Source organism: Anser cygnoides, chromosome 8, assembly GCF_040182565.1.
Source record: "Anser cygnoides isolate HZ-2024a breed goose chromosome 8, Taihu_goose_T2T_genome, whole genome shotgun sequence".
Lineage (NCBI taxonomy): Eukaryota > Metazoa > Chordata > Aves > Anseriformes > Anatidae > Anser > Anser cygnoides.
The window spans coordinates 26667085-26685924 of NC_089880.1; the positions used below are offsets into that span (position 1 = coordinate 26667085).

General features: G+C 39.7%; 2 long non-coding RNA genes across 2 annotated transcripts in view; one reads left to right on the forward strand and one right to left on the reverse strand.

Moving 5' to 3' along the window:
* The window catches only part of LOC106033032 (uncharacterized), a 160591-nt gene that overhangs the window by 113824 nt on the left and 27927 nt on the right, over positions 1–18840 (reverse strand). Inside the window, exon 3 of the long non-coding RNA XR_001205155.3 lies at positions 12388–12523. This is a non-coding gene — a long non-coding RNA (uncharacterized lncRNA). The remainder of the gene's footprint in view (positions 1–12387; positions 12524–18840) is intronic.
* Positions 11750–14196, forward strand: LOC106033030 (uncharacterized). The gene is made up of 3 exons (XR_001205153.3): positions 11750–12525; positions 12811–12925; positions 13873–14196. It is a non-coding gene; the product is annotated as an uncharacterized lncRNA (long non-coding RNA).

The window sequence follows — 18840 nt, forward strand, 5'->3', positions numbered from 1 at the left end:
GAAAATATAGGCTGGTGAAATACAAATTCTTTTTATATTAAGATATGTCAAGTTATATCAGGCATACTTTTGGACTATGCAACTGTGTTCTGTCTCAGGCATTTGCTGAGCTTAACAAGCTGAAATAGACAACAGTAGAGTTGTTAAGATTTATTTATGATTTCGTTCAAAATGTGGGGATTTTTTTGTGAGCAACAGGATGATTTTCCCATCCTGAGGAACAGTGAAAAAACCAGTATTTTTCGATTCAATCTGCGAGATAGAAATTAATGAAAGATACTTGTAAATCATTTATCAGCTTTGGCAGCGCCAAGCATTATGCATTTCAGTACCTCCATGGTTATAAGACCAGCATAAGTTAAGTTTGTAGAAACTAGACTAATTCCTCATCAAATGTATCACAGATTTATTGAGAGAAGGATATTCATCCCTTCTATCTCCTGATTAGCGAAGAACAGACCACTGTAGCAGTTCTCCTCTGAAATATTTCTGGCACGCTGACAGATTTTTTTTCCAGCACTATTGCATCCTAATGAGCAAGTCTCCAGCCTTCTGTAAGAGCTGTTTCTCTCTTACCAGGCAGGGTTTTGTGCACGTATATGTGGCTCTTCTGAGAATAAATTGTGAACACTGCATTTTCTGTGTTTAAGTACTGGATTTTGAGGCACTGCATCTCCTCGGTGGAAGCATTCAGCTTCCTCCTAAGGCAGCAGGCTACTGGTTGTCACATTATGTTTCAATCTCAGATGACAGCATATTTTCAAGTGTCCCTGCATTTACCTTAAAGTTTCCTCTCTCTTGACAAAGTTGTTCCTAAACAAGCAGGAAAATGTCAGCTAAGGAATGGCAGTTTCTTTCAAAAGCCCTTAACAGATCTTTGCTTTCTCCTCCTCTCTCAGTCTCTTTTTTGTTGGTTTTGTTTTGTTGAGGGGGGGACGGGGTGGGAGGCTGAGGAGGGCTGAGCTGGCCCCCCGGCTGCTGCTATGTGCTCTCCTTCATATCTTTATTGAGGGGACTCCTTCTCCCTGCTTGTTTTTCTTCATGCTTCTCTGTTTATTTAATAGAGGAACAGTGCTCTAACACTACTGATCTTTATGTTTAAACAGAAAATCCGAAAGAAAAGGGATAGAGGACAAACTGAATAGAAGGCACTTCTTATAGTGCCTTTAAACAAGATGGATTTAAGACTCTGGCAAAGAGACCAAGAACATGACTTCAAAGCAGAAACCCTCAAATAACAAAATCCTCCTTGATTCGTGATGGCTTCACCTCACTGACCAGCTGGTTGATCTTTGCAGTTACAGAAGGAAGAAGAAGAGAGGCAACAAGATCCTTAAACAACAGCCTGGGTGATAAGACATAATACAGCTGTATCCAGATGTAAGCCAGAAATTATTACACTTTCAGATGTATAATAGCACACTATGTGTTTCTAAAACAAAACACCTCTTATGCCACCCAGCTGATGTGGTGGGTGGCATCCCTGCCCACAGCAGCAGGTTGGAATAGGAGATCTTTAAGGTCCCTCCCAACCCAAGCTGGTTATCAGCAGGAAGCTGGGTATCTGTACGTCCGACCCACACCTGCTGACACACCAGAAAAGGGAAGGACCTCCTCGATATCATTTCCCAAAGTGTCCCATTTGGGGGACAGACTCATGAGAAACATAGTTACAAACATCCTCAGTGCTGGCAGTTCATGTCTTTCTTCAAATTTGGATAAATCTGGTAGCTCCCCAAAATTAGTGCATTGACCTTGGCCAACCAAAATATTCTGGAGAGTAGTTTTCATAGTTTTGCCACATTATGTTTTCATTATTTTTCCTCCAGCCACATTAAACACTTCAGGTGTTTCTTTCCTATTGATTACCATCCCCATTACAGACAGTTCCTGTTACAGAAGTCATGCAGTGATCTGTAGGCATTGTTTCTATATGGTAGCCTTAAAAATGATCTTTTAAGAGTTCTAGGAATACACCCTATGGGTACCAGTACCTGCAAAAATATTGAAATGTGAAATGGAAAAGAAATGTTAAAGACTATTTCATAAAACCTCATGCTGCTTGCCAATATCAACATTTAGAAAGCGTAAGATAATTTTTTTAATGCATCTCTTCTGGTAGAATTACAGCTACAATGTGAAAAAGCAGAAATATCTCTCATTCAGCTATAAGCACTGCAGTACAAGTCTGAGGACTGACTTATCTTAGTTACAGCATATTCCATAAACATGATTGTGTCCTAATGATACCACCGTCCTTTAGCAAAGCCCTGGGGCCACACAAAGTATTCAATGCCGTGGACAGCAGCTAATGTTTTGCACACTGCCTAAGGCCTAAATAGGCCTTTCATATACAGGCCAGATGTTCACTCTTTCTTAGGCCAGCTTAAGGCTAGAACAAACCTTTTCAACCAGGGTTTATCAGAGTTTCTAAATTACATACTGGGAAGGAATTTAATTGGTTTAATTAAGAAAGTTTATTTCATGGTAATTCAGTTTTGTTATGCTGCAAGACTTAATGTGTCCTCTGGTAGGAGTGATTTGTTATAAATATTCATAGCAACCCTCTTCCCACCCAAGCCAGAAAAAAAAAATATTTAAGTGTAAAGCTGCAAATATAAAAACATTCAAAAGATTGGAGCGTGACTGACCAAATCTTCTCACAGTAGCATCCATGCTTATTTAAGTCAGGATAATCATTGCCTCTGCATAGCTCACACAGTGCGCACTGATTCTCTATGTGACATGAGAATGTCAAAGGCAACAATGTGAGGGCTTGACTTTTCTCCCTGTGCAGTTTTAGTCACTACTTTTCTAGACCAATTCTTGTGGGTTGCTGAGTTTTTGTCTTTTTTTTTTTTCAAAAGTACTGTAAGAAACCAACCCTTTTATTTATTGCTATTCGCAACAAATGTTTTAAAGCTGATTTAATGTGTTTTGAAGTGGGCCGTGCTTGACTGAGACGCCTAACATCAGACATTTCCGCACCACACCCCCAGGGTTAGAAAAGCACTGTAAAGTAGAGGCCATTCTACCTGGTAAGGTCATGATTTAATCCTTCACACTTAACAGACACCATGACTTAGCTAAAAATCCAAGCTCACAGGCATCAGTCACTACCATAATAGGCCTGCAGGTCAGGCAAGACAACAGGAGGAAAACTAATGTTGATTCGGTTAGATTCTTCAGAGACACGGGCATCCTTCATGCTGTTCTTTTTTTGCCCCTCATCACTAATCATTACCAAAGTGAGGAAACTGAAAGGAAAGTTCATATGTTGAACGTATAGCTCTCCAGTTGCAGCACAGATCCATACGGATCAATAGTGGGTTCATTCTTTCAGCAGCAAATTTAGCGCAGGCAAATGGTGCCCACTGACAGCGCTGACGGCCTCAGCTCTTACCAGGTACTGCACTGGGAGACCAGCACGATCGCTGCCTGTCTGGTCTCACTGCTGTATCCTCAAACCCACCCAAAATGTAGACATGAGGTGATAGTTTGGCTCGATAAATCAAAATTACAGGGAAAACTGTGAGAATGTAGACCAGCTATCGTAGTACAAATCTCTCAACCTTTGTTATCCTCTTTGTCAGCTTTTGTGCTAGCCAAATCCACAAACACCGCGTTCGGGACTCTGACTCCATTTTTGCTAGCTGACATTCAAGCACAGGTAGAAAAAGCAATTCCCAAAAGAACAGGTAAACTAAAAAGGACAAGAAGACAAGCAGAGGGAATGAGGCATGCCAGACTGTTGCACACAAAAGTGAATACAAAGATACTGGGCAAATATTGTTAATCAGAACCCAGAGTGCTCAGTTCTTCCTACTATGTTTAACTCCACCTAGTAGTGCTTTTTCATAAAAAACAACTGAGTAGTACTCAAGGCTTTCCAAAACCCCCATCTGCCAGTCACAGCACAACTCTGAAAGTCATTTATTATGTGGGTCTCAATTTGGCCCTGAGATAGAGGGACTTTTTACTCTTATTAGAGAGATATGCATGATTTCCTTAAGACTTGTAAAAACTGAAGCTCTCAGATATGGCCAAACACAGAGGAATCTTTTAAAATATTTGTCATATACTTTTAAATTTCTGGGAAGTTATGCAGTGCAAAAATATCAGGATTATTTACTAGGATCCACAGTGATAACTGAGGTCAGGAGTTACACTGAACAAGATCAGAGAACACTTTGCACTCCAAGTCTGTTTTGACTTGTACAATTTGTAGCAGCCCAAGCACAACTCTGTTTCTGAAGTGGGTGTTGATGGAGCATCAGACAACAAAAAAAAGACACTTTCACTGCGTATTCATTGATTTAAAGTGCTTCCTCATGGTAAAAAAAAAAAAAAAAAAATGTAGGAATTACAGCACCAGTATCTACAAAAGCGTGATTTTTACATCAATCAGTTAAATCAGCTTTACAGGAAAGGACCTGGGCCAGCCTCACTCATACATATGACCAAGAGAAGTTCAGAATGAAAGCTAAGAACAATTGTATTTTAAAGGATGCGTGCATTTCTTTTCTCCTGTGCTATTACTATACCGTGCAGAACACTTTATCACCCAGTCCCTCGAAAAGCTGCAGTGCTTTCTGGAATTCATGCCAAAAAAAAAAAAAAAAAACCACTGTAGCAGACAGGTCAACTTTTTCTCAGCTGGTTAAATTAGGAAAGCGATGAGTTCTCTCTAGGTTACTAAAATCCATAAATCAGGTAACTTGACAACACCCCCGCCAAATCATAGCAAGAAAAACAAATCCATTTACAAAAACACTGGATTGATACAAATGGTATTTTCTTTTCACTTCCCATGGCTATATGGATATTTTAGGCAACAAGAAGATAGAATTAATATCCTTTAATACTGCAAGGAACACATTTCAGAATAAGTAGTAGTATCCATCCATTCCTCTTATACAAAAGAGGATAAAAACTAACAAAGCTGAGTCTTATCGTCAGCAACTAGGAGAATCAGGAATGTGTGCTGACACTGCGGATAGAAAAGAAAGAACCTACCTCTTTAGCTGGCCTACCAGCATTTCCTACCAGGATTTTGAGGTTAGATAGGTGCAGTGAGGGTTAGAAAAGCACAGTTTCCTTCCACAAACAAAATGTGCCAGCCTGTCAGAGCGTTGCAGACAATAGATGGTTATGCGACTATTTACTCTCTACCTGATCTTCTCCAGTTCATGATGACAGCGCTCTCTCTCAAGTTTACCATATCCACATTCCCATAATGGCTTATGACAATGCAGTAATCCATGACTACCTGCACAGACGCACATTTATTCTTTCTGTTGACAGAAATTGAATTCATTTTTCAGAACCACCAATATAGCTCCCTACAACCTGAGCTAGTGGAGAACTGTCACACTGCAGTGAATTGAGTAGTTTTGAGGACAAACCATTGGAAGGAGACATTATGTAACAAAAGCATCCAATTTCAAACACCCTCTTTCCAAGGAAAAAAAGTCTTGACACAGAGCATTGTCTGACACAAAGGCATCAAAAAATAAGCTGTGCTCCAGAGTTCCCATAGTTACTTTGTGTATTTGAGTGTAATTTTAATCATTTGTTTACATTTGTAAGACTCTAAGAAATGGAACTATAAGCAGAACTTGACTGCTAGAAATCTCATATTTCTGGATGAGATGAATTCATTGAAAGAAATGTGATAAAGGAAGTGTAGGCTTGGAAAAAAAAGGGGAAAATGGAACAAAACTATAGGGCTTTCATGTGAATTTTTAAAATGTCATAATAGAGAGAAGCAAAGCTAACAGGGGTAACAGGAGAAGTAAGGGGTCAGCTTTAGTATCAAGTACAAAGAGAAAAAAATCCATGAGGAACAAAGTATTCCAGATGACGGAGGAGATCATTTCTGCCTGAATTTTGGAATACATCAGAGAAATGAATGAGATACATGACTCCACAGCCAGAAAGAAGCTCACAGAAGTCTAACAAGTGACACCTGCACATGTCACCAGGAGGAACAGCTAGACAGCAAAAATCTTGTCTTTCTGGGTTTTATTTTTATCTTAGACAAACTTAGCTGTTCTTAAATAATACCCACTTGGCACCTGTAGCTTAATTTGCTTAATTGACCTCTCCTTGCATGTGTTAAGTTACTGTATTAAAAATTTACTGTTAATATTTCCTATTCTTCCTAGTGCCTAGCTTTCTTATGAATCACTGCAAGCATGCTACACATTACCTCTAGTTCACCTTCAGATTTATCTGGGAACAAAAAGATTATTTAAAAGAAGCCATTTTAACATTTTCCTACACTTCTACTATTGCTTTCAATGGAACTTGGTATAATATATAGTTTTGGCTATGCATTCTGTCACTGAGTACAGACACACCATTCAACCACAAATTACCTCCGCTTCTCATTACTAATATTCTTTCACTGCATGCATTCCACACAGGAACTACACCTTAAAGCAACATCAGTTCTCTGTGAAATTAGAAACTGAACACTGTTTCATTAGCTACTTTTTTATTTGATGCAGACTGCGCATGGGTTTTAGACTTAAGTTCATAACCAGTATTTTTTCAGTTCACTTGTTACTGTGGAAAAGAACCAAACCAATTAAGAATGCTAAAATTGCCATTTCATTTACACTGAGGAAAGAGAGAGATTCTGCTAAACTGACAATAAAGAAAAAATATCTCACTATGAGAATTATCCAATTTGACTAGATAGGTCATTTCATTAACTAAAAAGTAACATCTCTAATCGGACTTTCTCACCTATAAATTACCATTTTTATCTCTTCAAATCCTCTTTAATTCACTGCTGCTTTTCTTCCCATTTGCTACCAGCTACTGCCTTTGAAACATTACACAATCAACCACATCAAAAGCAATTTAAATGGGGGGAGAGGGGGTCATTTGGGGATGAAAATTTTGGGCCATTTTACCTGGTTTTCCCTAACTGCTATATTTTTATCACAGATTTGCTTAAGCCAGAGCAACAATATGTCATTCAGAGCACACACCAGGCATCATAGGAGACTGTCTCTAGGTCCAGTAAAGCTTGTCCACTGGACTTCCCTCCATGCACAAGGAACAGCACCATGAAAAGTTTTTCACCATGCAGAGAGCAAGGTGAACACAGCCCCAGAGGCACCTGCTGCAGGAAATGGTACAAAGAGGTGGGGAAAAAACAGACACATCAACAAGGAAAGCACAATGTCCAGAAAGAAATGTTAAGAATGAATAACCATATGTATGTATGCATATTTTAGTAAATATATATATATGAATATAGGCATGTGTGTATATATGTATATATATATATGAATATAGGTGTGCGTATATATGTATATGAATATAGGTATTTGTGTGTATATATATATGACACACAAGTTAAAGCTGCCTCCAGAAAGTTTGAACTTATGGGATGTATAACTAACTCACGCAGACATTGACCTTGCTAGTGCTGGGGCCCAGGCACCAAACACCAGACACAGGTCACTGCTGTCATCTCTTCAGATACATTTCTATCTTGTTAGCTGTCTCAAAGGAAATTAAGACTGGGTAAGTTAAAGCTGTGAGCAGGGTCTTATCAGTTCAAGTCCCTGTCTGAAAAACCATGTGTTCAGCAAAGCCTCTTCTTCGATTGTCTTCAAAGCTGAGACCGAGACCTTTCTACTGAAAGGTCTCCTATTTGACTATTTTGCCTGCTCTCCCTTTTCTACTTCTCTTTTTGACTATCTTTCCCTCATTTTCCTTGCTAAGAAATGCTATTCTCACTGAAGCACTGGGTCCTCCTCTTTTCTGAGACTTTACACTTATCTGCTGTATCCCAGATGAAGACAGTCAGCACTCTAGACAATGGCAGAGTAGGTAAGAAACTTCAGACTTTCACCAAGAAAGCATCTAACAGAAGCTTCCAGCAGAACACAGACACAGCAAGATGCCCCAGTTATCTTTTAACAACATTTAGAAAATAATCCAGAAACAAGTCAGAGTCACACAATTACAGCATTGGTACGTTCGTCGGAGACATTAACCATCACTCTCAAATTAATGTCAAGGGTTTGCTTCTGTTTATGCTCACTGAAGAAAGCAAATAAGTCCACTGGCAGTCTGCTCTCTGATTCTGAGCAATTTGCTCTAGTGAAGCTTCCACCAGAGGCCTCAGCATCCTCTCCTTTGGTACAAGCAGCACAAGCAAGCAATGAAGAAAAAGGCAGATTTCTCTAGAAAGCTGGGAAAAATATATTTCCACCCCAGAAACTACTCAGGCCGAATATCACTACAATTTATCTCTTTGTTGGAACAAATTGGTTCCTGAGCATGAGTGAATATAAATTCAGCTTTTCAAAGTACTATAGAAAGAGTGTGTCATTTACTTGATTTATGCAGCACCTTTAGAAGACCAAGAGTAGATCTCTATGCCAATGATCTACATCCACATCAAAGGAGATTTTAGGATGCAAATTTTCCTGAGTTAACTAACCTGTGCACATGCTTTTTCCTTCAATGAAAGCTATGAAATCACTACCTGTCCCAGAAAAGTTAGGTACGTATAAATAGCACTCTGATTCTCACTGTGTAGCTCCTAGCACGCTACTGAGCTGACTTGAATATCCCAGTTTTATTCCCATGTCCAAACCTCCTACTTCTTCCAGATGTGTTAGTATGCTGATCAGTTTAATCACTACTACAACAGACCATAAACAAGGCACAGTCAATCATGTGGGAATGGGTTTTAAAAAATAATAATAAATTATTTCACCTATTAGGGGTCCTTTCCTAATGCTAGAAAGCTGCTCAAGCACTCTCCTGGCACATCAAAAGAGTATTTACCCTTCAGCAACGAATCATTTTTCTCTGCTCTCTAATCTCTTCAATATTATATGATATAACTGATACTATACAACAGGTTTTGTAGCTCTTGCCATTGGCTCAGTTTTCTCGTAGATATAATGAAACCCAGGAAATCTGTACTTTTTCCTGCCTTAGTCTCATTTTCATTTGAATGGAAGATCATATGTAGGGTATGTGAAATTGAAGGTTTCTGGAACGTTGTCATTTATATACTTAGACATCTCTGTGGTAGTAGTACGCTACCTTCAAGTAGGCTAACCACACAGTTTTAGTGATGCACCTTTTAATCTGTCAAATTGTAATGAACCTTTTCCCATTTGCTTTTTCTGTTAACAGAGGTGGTTTTTTTTCACTTAGCTTGAAGTACTTCCTACTAATATCCGAGCAATAGTTAAAATAAAAGCCTAACAATTAGTAATACCACCTGGCATTTGTTTCTGATTTTTTCCATGTAATTTAAACATGTCATGACTCCGGGTAACCATTATTAACTGCAGTTTATAACAGAAAAAAATGACTTCTCCAGAACTGAAGTGCTCTGCCATGTGACACACAACCTGCCAAAGGTGCGGTGAGGAATAAAAAATTGAATCCTGTTCTCTAAGATCAATGCTTATACCAAGGCTAGATAGAAATGGTCATGTGCCTGTCCAAACCATTACAAAGAGCTACAGGTATCAGTGGGTCGGAGGAAACACTAGGAGATACGGATTCTTTTCTGGCCTTTGGGTCTATCTCATTGTGATCTTCAGCAAATAATCACGACATGCTTAGGTTTCCCAGCCTGTAAAATGTGGATATCTATACCATGCATATGCATTGGCATTTTCACCACAGGACTGAGAACTGGTGTTTTCTCTTGGATTTTTGTATAGTACATCACGTTAGTTCTACATTTCTTTTGACTGCTGTGTGAAACCGTTTAATTCACGTGGGATCTAACAGGATGTGAGATGCTGAGCTGAGTTATCTTTCAAATATCATTCAGTATAACAAACAGCAGAACCAGGGTGGTGAAAATTATTACATTTAAACAATGTCAATGAAAAATAAGGAGCCAGAATTTGCTTTCTTGCTCGGATGCAGTGCATGACTCAGTGCAATGATACCTGACATTACAGGTCAAACAGAAAACAAATACGCTGATGGAGCCATAATTTGCAGAAGATTTAAAACAAATTTTAAAACTTCAATTGCATAAACACTTTAAATCATGCAGATTTTTAAGTCATTAATAAATATCAGCTGACATCCCTGATATCTGGTAGAAATGTATCTTCTCTACTCTTGTACTTTAACAGAGCTTTCAAAAAGGTATTTGCTCCGCTTAACAAATGAATCCTATGTAATGGCCATGGCAGCTACTGGACATATCATTCCCACCTTTACTTCCCTTCATAGAAGTGAAATGGATGAAATCAGAGAGTGCTACCTAAATAAAACCTCTTTGGTCATGGAAAAGGTAAAACACCAAATTTTTTGGTGTTATCAGGGTTGCACTAAGTGCCTGTAATACTTCTAGTAAGCCACTTCAGTAGCAGACTCCTCCCCTGCCTTTAAGTGGAACAGTTTGTTCCAAGCGCGAAGGGACTGAGCATGCAGCTCCACTTGTTCTGTTCCCAGTTCTGTCACTGCCTGCACGAGTTATGTGACTTTGTCCTTTATGTTCAGTCTTCTTTGCCCTCATTTACAGATCTGTGTTAGCTATGTACAGAAAACCTATAGAGATTATACCCAATTTCCAGACATACTATGAATTATCATGTCTTGATAAATTGTATACAATTTTATATGAGTACAAAAGAAATTCAGTGCATTATTTAAAAACAGAAAACAAGGGATTTTAGCATTCCATGCGAAGACAAAGTGGTTAAGAATATGGCAGTGGTAAAGGGTAAGTTTTAGACTTTCTTCATGCTCTGGAGGCAATTAAAGAAGAATTTTCAGACTACAGTGTAGTCCATCATAGACCCGTGTTAGGTTTTGTTTTTAAATGATGTCTTGTGTGATATCAGAAGGCTCGATGTCACTCTGTAATTAGGTTTTTGTTTTCTTCCTTTATTTTAGAGTATTTTGCACACAATTCAGAGATAACTTGTTTAATTTCCTGCTTGTTGTCAAATTTCAGTTGGAACATTCATGAACAACAGTATCACTTTTTTTTTGGGGGGGGGGGGGGGGGGGGGGTGGAGGCGGATGGAATAAAACTACAGACTTCTTACCCTGTGGTTACCAAGATCTTGGTATCTTTGTTCAGGACTCTGGACCCTCCCACCCACAGCTTTCTATAATGGGATTTGAAATACTATGTCTTTATTTTACAGATATCTACTTCTTTGATTTAATAGTTCTACAGTCAAGAAGGAGTTTTTATGTAAAACATTTTAATCTGTTTTACTATGTCTTTTTCACTCGTCATACTGCATATGAAAATTCAGTCTGTTCTGTGATTTAACATCCAGACCAACACCTTCTATGCTCCTAATTTGATGAAAAATACTATGATTTTGCATTTTACAGTAGAATCACTCTCTTTTGTTCTCTTCTACTTTCCAAAATTTCTTAAACATCACAGGAGGAATGAAAATGAAGCTCTGACATCCATCCTACTGAAAAAACTAGCCTAAGTTGCTTTTCAGTAGAACCACAGAGAGATTGCCTGCCAATCAAGCAGCAAAAGTATATTATTCAGAGTGTATTTGTGTCCATTTCCAAAAAGCAGCTTGCAAATATGTCCAAGTGCAATAAATTTCTTGTGCTCCAATGTATTTATGGAAGTGAGTAATCAGCAGTCAATTTTAAACGAGCTCTTTTTAATTTCATGTCTCCCCAATACCATCCCAGCCTGTGCCAAAGAGAGCTACCCAGAACAGTATCATTTTCTCACACCACAGCTGCCAGCAGCTCAGTGGCTTAAGAACTTGCTGATGGGGACTGGGGTTGAGGGGGGTTGTAAATGGTACGTTACCCACCATCACAACCTACCACCCTTTTTTTTTTTTTTTTGGTCTGTATTTTAAATGTTAAGGCATTGCTACACACATTGAAGAAAGATCAGAAGATATGCCCAGAATAGCCACAGTTGGTCCTTCACCTGACATATGCTTTCCTTCTGATTGCTTTACAATCATAAAATAAAGCTTCTCCATCCTCAGGGAGAGAACCAAGCTCACCAAAAGCAGCTGGAGATCAACAGGAACTAGAGCCAGTTACCAACTCATAACACTCTCCTACATCTCTATCTTGAACACCTTTGTAGCTGAAAAACCCTGCCCTCAGCAGGCCAAGAGCTCTAGAGGCACAGCAAATGTGCAATAGCTCTGCTACGGAGAGCAGAGCTATGTGTTTACACCAGTGGTTCTTCCTGTGGCTTCAGGAAAGGGGTGTATGGAAAACTACTGCAAAAGCCTCTGGTGAGAGAAAAAAATCATTGCAGCTTCTTCAGCAGATAATGAGCAGTGATACAGAAATGCACCAAGGTGACAGGACCAAGTGTTCTTTCCTTCTCCGTGAAGGAACCCAAGGTCTGCACGAAAGCTGTTCACTAACCTGCACAGCTGACAAGGGCTTTCATCCTTAGCTTCAGGTTCTAAATTCACAGCAAACAATGGGCACGTTGCCACGGAGTAAGTTGGCTCAGGCCAGCCATGCACAGGGAATGACTTTCTGAGGGAGATGACTGGGCCTGTAAGGAGAAATATATATCAAATGTAGATGGCTATGAAGTAATAGAACTAGGAGCAATTGACCAAAACAAGAAAACCATATTAAATGGAAAAATTATGCAGCATTCAGCCAAAGGAAAGGACTTAAGGACTATTCCTAAAACCTATAATCCTAGCTTAGAGACATAATTAAAGAAAAAATATTGAAATAGTAACAAATTAAAATAGCTGGTGGGAGACAAAGGATACAGAAATGCCTTCAGCGTTGAGCAGAATATACAACGTGAAGATGTTGTTGCTTTACAAGGTACCAGCAGGACCCTCAAAGGGACAGTCACCATTTGTCACTGACTCAGAGAGGAACTTCTCACAGCAACTGCCCTCAAAGTGGAGCAGCAGCACCCAGCCAGGATAATGCAAAGGTAGGGCAGCTGAACGTGCGTGCAATATTCTCAGACAACACTAGCACGAGCACAGCCAACTACGTGGCTGCTTATGCCACAGATTAGGTTTACTTTTCTCTCCCAATTCTACCAGCATCTAAAGTAATCAGGATTCCATCCAGGATAGAGAAAATAGGGCTAGGACCTCTCCAGCTCTTTCTATGCCTGTGTGAGATAAAAATAAAAGGAACAAGTTTGTTGAGGTAAGTGGCTTTTCCATTCTAACAATCTTCATGCCCTTGAAATTTAGTTTGAAATGGAGCAGCCTGCTATTTCCACATCAAAAATCAATACAATCAACAGGTTAAAACATCCTCAGTTACAATGAAAAAGTATCTGGGGAAATAATACATGATACGTTAACAAACATCTGAAAACTTAAAGGCCATCAGGAAATAGAAAATCTCTTTGCTTGCCCAAGGCAAAGACATGGCAGTATAGATGAGCACCACGCAGGAAGCGGAGGAGGTAGGGTGGCTGTTCCCAGCGCTGCCAGCTAGCTGCTCCATGACCTTGGGCACGTCACTTAACTGCCCCCTGCCATCAGGAATTAAATTTTTTTCTTTAGCTTATGTGGTTTACAATCTGCATGTAGGAGTTGCATTTCTCTTACTTACAGTAATTCTAACCTAGTTAAGAATCCTCTAAACATTAGGAATATATGCATAAGGTAATAAAACACCATTTAGCACAAGGCTGTAGTAGAAAAGATCTCCCAGAGACTCTCTCTGGCTTGCACCAACTCATCCAATTGATATTCTGGAAAATGCTGTGGACCTATAGTAAAAGTCTAATTTTTATTCACACAAAACAGAAAGGAAGCAGCTTAGCATAAATGCAGTCAGATGAATCAGAATAAATAAAAGAAATGTAAGGGGGGAAAAAAAGTTGATTTTATTATTCTCATGTTAAAATATTGTCAACAGCCTGGTTTTAACTTCCTTCTCAATGCCTGCTGCCAAAGCCTCCAGCTGCCTTAGAAATCCAGGCTCATGGCACTTCTTCAACTGAGCATCAACTCCTGACCACAGGATGGAGGAAAACCTTCTTGCCCTCCCTCTGCCTCGAGATAATAAGTAAGAGGGAATCATTTTACAGGACTGTTTTAAACATCCTTTCATTTGACCCCTCTTTTTGAGATGTACTGTCTGTGATGAAGCTCTGAGAACGAGACTTTTTAAACAGTCTGCTGAGGTACAGCGTACAAGCTCTGTGAATGCCATATATACACACATACGAGTGGGTGTGTGGGTGGGTGTGCGTGTGTAAATAAAATGGCCTAGTTTAAAATGTCTTTAATAACCAATATTTGACAAATTGAACCAAATGGGTGCGAGCTCCCCCTGCTGACTCAGAAGCTAAATTAAAGAATCCTTTTCAGAAGGCTTTCTTCGCAAAGCCTTTTGATACTGGCTCAAGGTCAAAGGAGTGGACCAGTGTAAGTATGTTAATTTAAGCACAGTTAACAACACAGGCCACAAGCTTGCAACGAGGACGTTATTTGCTTTATTTTTATTCCACTAGGGTGCTTTTACAGCGGCTACCAATTCTGATTTCAGTGAAACTACTCTTGATTTACAGAGTATCAGAATAAAATCATTTCATACAAACTTCATGCTCCCAAAAAATAGAAATACCAAACAATAAAAAATGTTATCACTACAAGAATATGGGATGTTGTCTTTCAATTTTGGTATGAACACAATATATACCCAACTGCAGGCAGACACCTACCATCTCTTTCATCAGCTGTAACACACATCTGGATTACTGTACCGCCCTACACTAAAAAATAAGTGTAAAATCACAGCTGTCACAATTTGAAGATATAGTTTTCACATTCACACAAGTATATCATGCAATGGCCCAATCAAAGATTGTCTTCAAAAAAAATCTTTGAAATAGACCCTGTTTAATATTTTATTGATATTAAGTCCAAATTTCTCCACATTTCTTCAAGCCACCTTCACAAATAAGTAGGACGACACTTCATCCTCATCCATTGGTTATATTTTATACAGTTCCTCATTTTGGGTGCAAATATTTTATACCACAGAGAAGTTTGATTACGAACAAGTCAGTTTTTTTACTGCTGCATTTCCAGAGGCATTTGAAAAGGAACTGCTGACATCTACTGGCTCGAATTTTAAAGGACTCAATTTACAGTTATTCTCAGATAAAATCTAGTGGCTATGATTTCTTTCTCAGATGATGGCAGAAGAGGGAATTCTGTTGAAATTAACAGAAATAAACCCATTCTCTGCCATTTAGCAGTTCATTTATGTCTGCAAGAAAATGTAAAGTGGAGAAGTCAGGAAGTGCATCTCCTAGGCACCAACAAATTGTCGGATGTGGAAAACACATCAGCGCCTGACTGCCACATGAGGCTGCTCCACCCAGCACAGCACAGCACAACTGCATGTTTTATGCTGCAGATACTGAAAGGATTTTGCAGATCTGATGAGGAGCACAATCAGCATCCTCATCCTCACCATTTTCTCGGAAGAGACCCAGCTCCCACTCAGCATTGTACTTGTGAGCCTTGAGGCTGCTGCCCAGAAGCTTCAGTGCCAGCTTGGGCACGCAGGCTCCCTGCAAAATGCACATCATGCTGGGGAGTCAGGGAGGGTGGGGAGGAGAGGAGCGGGGCTGAAGTGCTTCAGTAGGTGATTTGATATTTCAGACCGAGGGGCCATAAATAGATCCGCTCCCCTTGTCCTTGGCCTGGAATCATTCACCAAGCATCCATTATTTCACAATTCAATGCTCAGGCCAAGTCAGCTGCTTCAGGTGACCACGTCCGGGAATACACAATACCCCTCTTCTCCTCGCTGTATTTATACTTGCCTTCTCAAAGCAGCCACACCACTGTCCTTTCACTCAGCCCTTCGCCTTTATATTTCTGAATGCAGAGAATGGAAATTGCACCTGTTCCCAAGACAGGCATTTTCCTGTTGCATTTCAGAAACCTGGGCTAGGGCGCTGGGGCTCAAACAGGAGCAGCAGGTAGCTTGTAGAACGGCATTACCACACAAGCAGCTATGGGAATGCCAGCCTGGGGAAAAGTAGGCACCCGTAAGGCTGGGGAAAAACTCTGCTTTAAAAATGTTCCTTAAACGGAGGACTGACTGTAACACTTACATAGGCAGACAGTTAAGTGAGGGTGTTTGGGGACACAGGTCAAGAGCAGTCTATTTAGCATGCAGTGAAGCCAGGTATGAGACATCTTCCTACACCAGGTCCTAAGGTTCTATCTCAAAACAAGCCTTTTTTTTCTTCCATGCTCCTAAGGGCAGGAAACCCAATTTTTACTTCTTCACACAAGCAGGATTGTTCTGTTGTCAGCTGCATCACTACTGGCAAATCAGTACCTTTGACTCTCGTTGCCAATACCTGGCCAAAGCATCAGACAAGCAGGAGGGCAATTAAAATATCACTCTGGTCCAAGAAACATTATCGAAAGCACACAGGCTTCAGTGATAACATTTAACTAGGCTTACATCAAAATACTGCAGCAGACCTAGTTAACAAAAAGCATCAGGCAGCTAAATTGGCCTTCTCTTTCTGTGGTCCCTTCCTCTTCGCAAATCAAAACACACATCTACTCTGCATAATGATTGTTTCAGCTTTACAGGATTCTTACTTCTGTGGAGTCTTTCAAAAATGAATGAAAGACAGAAAAATATTTTTCACTGCTGTAGTTTTCAACACTTTGAACAAACTCTTCAAATAGTACGTTACTGTAGGAAAGCCGGAAAGTGCCTGACAACTGTAGGAATGCAGCTGCGCCTGGGATGACTGAAGAACACAAACTGAATAACCAAAACCACACCCAGAGAAAGATGTGAAAATAAATGCCAGAGAGGAGGAAGAAAGCATCGGCAGACCAGATGCTGCTCACAGCCAGCAGAGGTGCAGGAAGGTGTCATCCCAAGCCTGCTTCTGCAGAACCTCTACCAACAACAGGGATGTAAAAGGGTATGTCCAGCAGTCCCAAGAAAACAGTTTTTCCTAGAAAAAAATCCTTCAAGAGAGAATCTGCAGGATAGAAGCATTCACTACAGAAAATTGCTACAAATAAGAAAATCTAGCACAAAAATCCCTCTTTTTCTCCCCTATATCTGCAAGCAGATAGTGGTAGGGCCAGCACGAGGCCTTTAGAGAACTAGACTCGATTCAAGAGGGGAGGGTAAATGTTTCAGTCTTCCACTGAATATTTTGTTGCAGAATTAAATTAGGAAGTTGGCCAGGCGAAGAGAAGTGAAAATTGATGGAAAATGAGAGTGTAATTTTGGGTCAAGGAGAACTGAAGGAAAAAACAGTAAGAAAAGAGATAGGCAGATAGACAGACAATGCACTTTAATGACTACACAGAGACCCATTTCAAACAGTGCTTTATAACCTTCCTAGTGCTCATCAGGTCTCAGCCAGCCAGTAGAAGATGTGCTTGACGTGCTGCAGTGAATAGAAAGGTTCAAACATTAATTAATGCACACTAAGACGTGCCCTGCCCTAAGGGCACGCAGTTTAAATTGGACAAATCTAGAACATGAGAGTAGATAAAGAAAAACAGAGGAGAGACAAAAGCTGGGTAGTATAAAGCAAGTCATACACCTTTTGTCGGGTTTTGTTTTTTAATATTAGTATCTGTGGTAGAACAAGGATAAAGAACTAGACAACACTGAGCTAATAGAAGCAAAAAGGGACACCTCAGATGCCTGACTTCACACTAAAACTCAACGTGCTTTTGATCAGAAAAGCGAATAAGCCACAAAAGGGTAAAGGTACACACGCAGTCATTTTAGACGGTAAAATGACTTTTTATTTCCTGACAGTGATTCAATAGCATTGGGTTTGTTTACCTATGGAGTCAGCTAATGTAGAGACATACAGCCATGCAAAGTAGATGTTCAGTTATTTGTGCTTAGCTCAAATAAAATAGAGTCCAAGATGAAGTAGACACGAGCTTCTCCAAAGTCAAGAATAATTTAAAAGTTATCTGTAAAAGTGGTATACAGATTAAAGACCAGCTGTAAAAGGTAAGATCCGACCTGCATTGTCCATGACTTTGATTTAATCCCATTCAACGTTCCAGGGTATTTGCTGTATTTTTCTCTGATGGTGATAAGAGAATATGGCTTAAGATCAGCCCTCAGTTACATAGATTGTCCTCCATTCAGAGGCCCATTAAACACAGACAGATTTGCCAAAGACTTGATATCCAAACAGCAAAACCACTAGAAATTCTGGAAAGGGATGAAGTTGGAGGGCTTAAAGAATAAATCATATTTTGGAGAACTGTACTTGGATTTAGTTAAAACAGAAGCATATCTCCTTAGATTCAGTGTACAAAATCTTGAGAGATTGTGGTGAATGCATGGCCAGTCTCTACAAATAATATAAGGCAGATGCTGTTATTAATTGGCCATTTCAGTCTTTTATTCAGTTACTTTTGTAGACAAATGTTCTTAAGCCATTTGGCTGCATCCACAGCAAGGATAGAAGATTGTCATCATTTCATCATGCTAACAAGGCAGTAATAAAAAAGAACTGGCAGTCTGGAAAGAAACTGCAGAAAATGTTAATGGTGGAGCCACAGCACTGATGCCAAATGTTTCCAGTAAGGGGGTATAATTATTTTCAGGTACTTACTCTATGACAGGAAAGAAATGGCTGAGAGCTTTCCTTTTTGGATCTTTGCTCCTAAAGCAGCAGTGGTGAGATGTACTGAATGCTCACAGCAATGAGCCAGTCTTGGAGCTTCTGCTTCTGGCGTCAGTAGTTGGAGTGACTTTAGAGACCAAGAGATTATAAAGCTGCTGAGCTTTTCAATTTGAATCACCTGATACTTAACACATCCTTTAAGGCCAAGCATATGGTTAGAAAATTCTGAG